Consider the following 8,695-nt stretch of genomic DNA (forward strand, 5'->3'; position numbering starts at 1 on the left):
AAGCCGGGGACGGGGTGGAGGTGGGGTGGGATGGGGGGTGCCAGTGGGGTAAAAAAGGTAAAATATCTATAACAAAAAAATAAATAAAAAATTTATTTAAAAAAATTGTAGATATTTCTTGTGTACAATTTGATTATTTGATATACATATGCATTGTAAAATTACCATAATCAAGGAAATGAACACATCTATCACTTCAAGAAGTTGCCCTCCCCCTTTTTTTGCTACCCTTTTAGCAAATTTCATGTATGCAGTGAAGTATTATTGCTCTGCATTAGATCTCCAAAATTTATTCATCTTACCTAACTAAAACTTTTTACCCCTTGTCCAAATCTCCTCATTTCCCTTTCCCCAGCCCCTGGTAACCACAATTCTATTCTTTGCTTCCACAAGATTTACTATTTTAGATTCTATATATGAGTGAGTTCATGTAGTGTTTGTCTTTCTGCATCTGATTTTTTAAAAATTTAATGTCCAACAGGATCATTTATGTTTCAAATGGCAGGAATTTCTCTTTTTAAGGCTAATTAGTTTTACATTGTATGTATACACCACATTTTCTTTATTTATTTATCCACTGACAGACACTTAAGTTGTTTACATGTCTTGGCTATTGTGAATAATGTTAAAATGAACATGGGAGTGAAGACATATCTTTAAGATTCTGATATAAGACTATTGGTTCCTAAGGTAGTACTATTTTTAATTTTTTGAGGAACCTCCATAATGTTTTTATAATGTCTGTACCAATTTATATTCCCACCAACAGTGAACAAGAATTACCTTTTCTACACATCCCTGCCAATACTTATCTTTCTTCTTTCTGAAAATAGACATTTTAACAGATATAAAATCGTATCTTATTGTAGTTTTGATTTGCATTTTTAAATGATTGGTGACATTCAGCACCTTTTCATATTCCTGTTGGTCATTTATATGTTTTTTTGGTGGTTGTTGTTGCTAATCCCCACCTGAGTATATTTTTTCCAATGATTTTTGGTAGAGTGGGAGAGATGGAGGGAGAGAGAGAGAAGCATCAATGTGAGAAAAACACTACGTGCCTTTGACCAGGGATTGAACCCATTGATCATTCGGTCTATGAACTGATGCTCTAACCACTGAGAAAAACTGGCCAGGGCTATATGGTTATTTTTTTTTGAGAAATGTTTATTCAGGCCCTTTGGCATTTCAGGTCATTTGCTTTTTTGCTATAGAGTTGTCTAACTTTCTTATACATTTTAGATATTAATCCATTATCAAATATGTGGTTTGCAAATGTTTTCTTTCATTCTGTAGGTTTTCTTTTCACTCTGTTATTTCCTTTGCTGTGCAGAAGCTTTAATTTTTTTTTTTTAAATCCACACCAGAGGATATTTTTCTATTTATCTTCAGATAGAGCGGGAGGGAGGGGGGGGGGAGAGAGAGAGAGAGAGAGAGAGAGAGAGAGAGAAACATCGATGTGAGAGAGATACATCAATTGGTTGCCACCTGCAACACCCCAACCAGGGCTGGGGACAAACTACAACTGAGGTAGGTGCCCTTGGCTGGAATCGAACCTGGAACTCTTTAGTCCGCAGGCTGACACTGTAACTGCTGAGCCAGACTGGCCAGGGCCAGAGCTTTTACTTTATTCATTGATTGATTGATTATTTTATCTTCAATTAAAATGGTAAAAATGAAGATTTATTGTGCATGTTATATTCAGCCACAACATAGAACAGACCTAGCCCACAATGTAACCAGGTCCAGGGTAAAGGGCCAAAAGGGACTGACCAAAGGTCTGTCAGAGGTGGTCATGGCCATGAGATGATGATGGATGTTCTAGATTCACTGAGCCAAATTCTAGGCAGTAACATGCAGTGCAACAATTTCTATCAGCATCCCTGGCCTCCAGTTCTCCACATTTCTGCTCTTGTGGGTTCCATGGGCACACAAACTAGTGATTTACTTGGATTCCTACCTCATCATTTTATTTTGAACTTGAGCCGGAGCATTTGCTGTTTTTTCCATTTGGTACTCATGGCACAGAATTTTCTAAGAAGATGATGCTAAGGCTGATAACTACAGAAGCTTTTTAGTTTGATAAAATCCCATATGTCTACTGTTGCTTTTGTTACCTGTGTTTTTGGTGCCATATCCAAAAATCGTTGCCTGATCTAATATTAAGACAACTTTTTTTCCTATGTTTTCTTTTAGTAGTTTTACAATTTCAGGTCTTTTTTAATATATATATTTATAATATCCTATTAATTCAGGATATTATAAATTTGTTTCACAGGCCACAAAGAAATAAAAGGACTATGTACAGGCTTTCAGGAAACAGGCAAGGAGCTGAGGAGGGCCAAGATGAGTCTAGGGCCTTGGTGAGTGCATTCCTGGGGAAGGGGGCCCTCGCATTTCTGGGGGAGGGTTCTGCATTCCTGGAGGGGGCATACCAATTGGAGTTCCTCTCCAGGGGGCATCCCTATTGGGGGACCCATGGGAGGCCTCATACCAGGAGGTGGGCCCATCATGCCTGGAGGAGGTGCCTCTCAGCCCATAGGTGGGGGAGGACCCCCACAGCCAGGCGGGTCCTGGGTTGGGGCCCCTGCAATACTGGCTGTGGAAGCAGCTGCAGCAGCTGCAACAGTGCCTCTTGCTTGCGGGGTCATCACCTGTTGGGATGGTCCAACAACCCCACGAACTGGCCCAGCAAGTCCTGCAGGGGCCTGGGGCATGGGAACACCAGCTGGGATTCCTCTGCCAGAAGCCCTGCCAATCCCTGGGCCCCCAGCAGCTCCAGCAAGTTCACTCAGGCAATGCCAGTATCTTTGGGAGGAGCTCTCTCTACTGTCGTTGAGACCAGGTTCTCCCCTCGAAGCAGCACCAGACCAGAAACTCGCTTCTCTTCTCTTTCTGCTTGTTTTGAGTTCTTTGTCTTGATCTTCCTGAATTCATCACAGTCACATAGGATCAAATTTATATGCTTGTCGAAAGTCTTGAAGGTACCAATGAAGATACGACCATCTTGCAGGATGTACTTCATCCTGTAGTCGATGTGCTGCAGCATCTTGCCGCTCTTGCCCACAGTCATGGTGGCGGTTCTAATGGCTCCGATTCCCGCCGGATTCGCCTGCTCAGAGGCCTAGCCGCCCTACAGTATCCCGCATCCCACCGCTACGCACAATTTCAGGTCTTATGTTTAAGTCTTTGATTCATTTTGCATTGATTTTTGGATATATTGTGAGATAATCCAATTTCATTCTTTAGCAAATGAATGACTAAATTTCTCAACAGTATTTATTGAAAAGACTATCCTTTACTATTTTGTGTTCCTGGAACTCCTGTTGAAGATTAGTTGATTATAGATGCATGGATCTATTTCTGGGCTCTGTATGATCTATATTAATTTGGCAGAGCCATTTCAGGGCAACATCATTTTTGTTTATAGGAGACTCTTCCTAAAATAATTTGGTGCTGCTCCTACTACTGCAATAATAACTTTGTGTAAATAAATTTCAACACAGATTTACAGTCACCTTTTCTAACCACAGGTCAATCTTTATTTGAGTTGAGTTCTTTGGGGAGAGGTCTTTTTCTGTTACATTTTAAATTTTATCACCAGCAAGCAAATGGTGAGACTCGAAAGAGATTGAGGGTCAAGTGACAAAGAATGTCCTAGAGCAGATTAAACAATTTTTGTTTCTTTATTGATTTTTAGAGAGAGAGGAAGGGAGAAATATCGATTGGCTGCCTCCTACATATTCCTTACTGAGGATCAGGCCCACAGCCTAAGCATGTGCCCTGACCAAAAGTCAAACCGGCGAACTCTTGGTTCGTGGGTTGACGCTCAACCACTGAGCCACACCGGCTGGGCCAGATTTTTATTTTTTTTTGGAGAAAAGTGACCTCCCTGACTTTCCATGTTCTCATTACTGAGTATGCTCTGTGAAGTTGTTCTACCCACTGAAAACAAACAAAAGTGTTTATGAATTTCTGTCTATACCTATTCTTTGCTTTATTTTAAAAAATACTTAGTGAGGGATGTGCTACTTTTTTTATGAGTGATAAACCTACCCAAAGAATATCTTTTGACTCTTATAGTTGCTATGAGGAGGAATATTATGCATTCTGGGGATGGTTTTGTAACTTTTGCTGTGTTAACATTAGGCAGCAACTGAGGCTAGAGTGAGCTCATAGAAGTTATTGTTAATTGCTTAAACCAGTCTACAATTCCACATGAAACAAATATTTGTGGAACATTTATTAGTGCCAGACATGATACTAGACTCTGGCAGTACAAAGATAAGTAAGACATGATCTCTTTCCCCACCCAAAAAATAGTTTTGTAAGACAGACTTTAACAGAAAAGTTAGCAATACAATGTATTAAGGATTGTGATAGAAATATAAAATATCTGTATCAATACCTGTAAGTCCTTAATGGGTGACATTCCCACAGGTAGCAATTTGCCAAGAGAAAAAGAGAATAAGGACACTGAAGGCGAAGGAACAGTATGTGCAGATATGTGGAGATTTTTAGTATATTGTCTACTGGGATGTACAAGGAAAATGAGAGGCATGGCAGGAAATGGGGCACCAGTAGTTCAGTGGATCAAATTATGTGGATCTTTGTCTAAACATGTCCCAAATCAACTGGTGAGTGAGTAGAAAAAGTTTTTAACCAGAGGTATATCATGGTCAGATTTTATAACTATAACTTTGGCAAAAGTTCTAGAAGCTGGGTGTGGCCAACAGCATCCAATATCTCACTTCAACAATCTCCAGATCTCATTAGCTCTAAAATGATTTTCTGTAATTTTATAAAAATGTGATTGCTGCAATCCTTGTTGAAGAAACAACCTACCTCTCTCTCTTTATGGCACTTTTAGAGATACCTGTTTTAATGGGGAAAATATAGCAACATAAAACTGGAAGAAATTCTAAAAGTTCTCTTGTTTACTTCCTACATATTTCATGCAAAGAAACAAAATCAAGCCACATAGTTAACTGAAGAGTCAGTGCTGTAACTTGATCTGCTTTGCTTTCTGTTTTACCACTCTGGTAGTTTGTTCTGTTTGTGAGACCAGATTGAATTGGGAATGCTGCTGGGCTAACTTCATTATGTGTACAACAGAAGATTTCATTAGGACAAATTAATAGTTAAATGAATTCTGATATCTTGGAGGAAAAGAATGGAATAAACTTTTATTTGATTTCGACTTGACTTATTTTCTCTATACCATCTTCAAGATGAAAGTCATTTGTTTGACAATGAATTCACACTGTAAAAGCCAAGTTATATATAGACACAGAAGCTCAGAAACATTGCAATATTAATATAACATAGAATTGCAACTAGTAGTTATCTGCTCATTTTATATAACTATGAAAATAATTTTTCTTTCTTGTATTTTCTTTACAGACTAAGCTTGCTATAAAACACTCAATCTTAAGTTAGTCTTCTTCAGAATATTGCAACATATTATAAATATTTTGAATAATTACATTGAATAAAAATAGACCTGACTAATCTACAAGTTGTCTAGTCTAAATAATAAAGCCTTTTGAACATTTTCCAGGAAAATCTGTTTTTGAAGTTATCTATTTTAGCAATCATTTTACACTATTTAATTTGAGCTTTATAGGTTTGCTGCTAGAGAAAGCAGCCATGGAATACATATTGTTTCAGCCAAGAAAATGATTTCCAAAGAAAGAGTTTTATCTTCTAATTCAAAGAAGAATAGATTTCTAATATAAAACAGAATCTCCAACATGAAAATGTTGCAAATAATTTTGGAGATGATTAAATTTCATTTGGCTCTTTGTTTCAAAGATATTTTGAAGGGTCATTTTATTTTTATTTTTTATTTTTTTATCCACACCCGAGGACATTTTTGCATTTTTATTTTCAGATAGAGTGGGAGAGAGAGGGAGGAAGAGAGAAAAACATTGACATGAGAGAGATACATCAATTTGTTGCCTCTCGCACAACCCCAACCTGGCAGGGACTAACTGCAACTGAGGTACATGCCCTTAGCGGGAACTGAACCCGGGACATTCTGGTCCACAGGCCAACACTCTAACTGCTGAGCCAAACTGGCCAGAGCTGTAGGATCATTTTAAATATGGAAAAGAGTTCATTAAAATAAATCTATTACTATTTTGTTCATTAATTTATTTTGTTTATTAGATTCCACATATAAGTGAGATCATTGGTTATTTGTCTTTCTATGACTGGCTTATTTTACTTAGCATAATAATCTCCATGCCACAAAAGAGTGTCTTCATTTTTATGACCACATAGTATTCCACTGTGTAGTGTACCACAGCTTTTTTTTTTTTTCATGTTTTTTTTTTATCCTCACCTGAGGACATTTCTCCATTTTTTGTTCAGATAGAGTGGGAAGGAGGAAGAGAGAGAGAGAGAGAGAGAGAAAGAGAGAGAGAGAGAGAGAAACATTGACGTGAAAGGGACACATTGAGTGGCTGCCACCCACACGACCCAACCAGGGCCGGGGACAAACTGCAACTGAGGTACGTGCCCTTAGCGGGAACCAAACCCGGGTCTCTCTGGACCGCAGGTTGACGCTCTACCGCTGAGCCAAACTGGTCAGGCTACCACAGCTTTTTTATTCACTCATCTACTGATATCAGAAGGAAGGGGGGACCAGATGAAAGAAGGCTAAGTGATTAGCCAAAGAACATATATGCATAACCCATTGACACAGACAACAGTGTGGTAGTATTGGTCGGGTGGAGGGAGAGGGTGAGGGCTGAGTGGAGGTGGGCAAGGGGTAAAATGGGGACATCTGTAATAATGTAAACCATAATAATAAAAAAAGAATAGGCCTTTATTGTGAAGTGCTAAATGTCTTTGGAATATTTTTAATGTTTATTGCTCTGTTCCTTACTTATTTTCTACCTAGGCATTTGCTAATTGGAGGCATAAAGACACATGCTTAAAATTATAACAAGATAAATAAATATCCAAAAAAATGAGTTTGTTACTTAAAGATATGTAATCTGTTAGGGCTTCTTTGTGGAAAATAATAGGTAGACTTGATGACAAATTAAACTGGTCTTAGCATAAGAGCTATGATCATTTTGAGCCAATAAATGCAGATCCCTGAATACTTGCCTGGCTTTTATAATCAATCAGATATCCTTTAATTTGGATGTAATGCCCCAAACTGCTCACATACACAGATGGAGTAGAGGTTTAGAAGGTTGTTAGATAATTTCATTATTGTAGATGATTAAAATGTGTATTTCTGAACCACTCTGTAATTCTTCAGAGGGCCAGAATGATCTAGATTGGTGTTTATTTTGTTACAACCTAGTTTATCTTGTGAGCATGCAGAGTGTGAATCATGCTGAACCAAAGGTTATCATTCTCCACATATAGGTTGTGAGATATAGGCAAAACTCATATTATATTGAAATTCACATAGCATTTCAGTAATAATATCTCTGATTAATTTTCAGAAATGCATGTTCATATGTACTTTAATCCATTCAACTATATATATTTGTTAAGCTCTGAGTATTTGTCAGGTACAATTCTAGATGTTGTTGTATAGCACTGAACAAAATGAATGAAAGTATTTATCAAAATGGAATTTTTTGTTTCAGTGATGAAGATGGGCCATAAACAAAGGATATACATAAAATATATAATATGTCAAGTGGTAAAAAGTTCTGAAGAAAAATAAATCAGACAAATAAAGAAGGGAGGGAGGTACTGTCTGTGCTATTTTATATGGGATAGTCAGAGATGTTTTCTTAAAAGGAAACAATATAAGAAGAGACCTGAAGGGAATGAAGTGGACTTAAGTAGAAATGGGCATAATGGTTACTAGGCAAAGATAACTTCAAGAACAAAGGCTAGAATAGATATGTGGTAATATTTTTATTTCTACAGAAAAAGAGGTTGAAATAGAAAAAAAGGTTAGTAACAATGGTAAAACCACACAACTGGTGGTGGGTAGTATTAGGAAAGATGTAGGAAGTATAGAGAAGATTTAGCTATGTCTGGGGAAAGAGCATTCTAGGCAAAACCAAGGCCCTTAAGAGAGCATGTCTTTAGTGTGTCACAGGACCAGGAAATAAATTTTTGAAGCTGGAACACAGGGATCTAGAAAGAGAGTGGTAGGAGATAAAGCCCTGGAGGTGACATGGGGTGGGGCTGGGGAGGGGTGTAGACATGTAGAGCCTAGTATACTGTTGTAAGGTTATTGAATATTATTTTAAATAAGTGTTTTGAGCAGAAGTGTAACATGATTTTATTTATGTTTTCCAAAGATACTCTAGTTTCTGTGTGAAGAATACCTTGTAGGGGTGGTAAGTGTGCCAACAGAGAAATCATTTAGCAACTTATTGCTATAGTTTAGGTCAGAGGGAGATTATTGTGGCTTGTTATAAGGTTGTAGTGGAGAAAAAAGTGAGGAGTAATTACACTCCATATATATTGAAGGAAGAGCCATCAATATTTGCTGATATTATAGTGAAGTTCTAGTAGAAAAATCATAATCATTATATAATTAAAACAAGCATGTTTGAATTGATTCACTAAGAACAATGCCCACATTCAAAATTTGCATTTATTTAATTTGAATGCTTCTAGCATCTTCCTGCTAGTAACATTTTTTTATTTGACTTAATAATGCTGCCTAGAAATTATTCACTCAGCCTTCATTTATACCAAGACTGCATAA

At 37.5% G+C, this 8,695-nt stretch overlaps 1 pseudogene; it reads right to left on the bottom strand.

The window, feature by feature from the left end:
* Window positions 1-2,282: 2,282 nt before the first annotated feature.
* On the bottom strand, window positions 2,283-3,133 carry LOC118620170 (annotated as a pseudogene).
* Between the last annotated feature and the right edge of the window lie 5,562 nt (window positions 3,134-8,695).

The sequence above is a fragment of the Molossus molossus genome, unplaced genomic scaffold (genome assembly GCF_014108415.1).
Source record: "Molossus molossus isolate mMolMol1 unplaced genomic scaffold, mMolMol1.p scaffold_m16_p_7, whole genome shotgun sequence".
Lineage (NCBI taxonomy): Eukaryota > Metazoa > Chordata > Mammalia > Chiroptera > Molossidae > Molossus > Molossus molossus.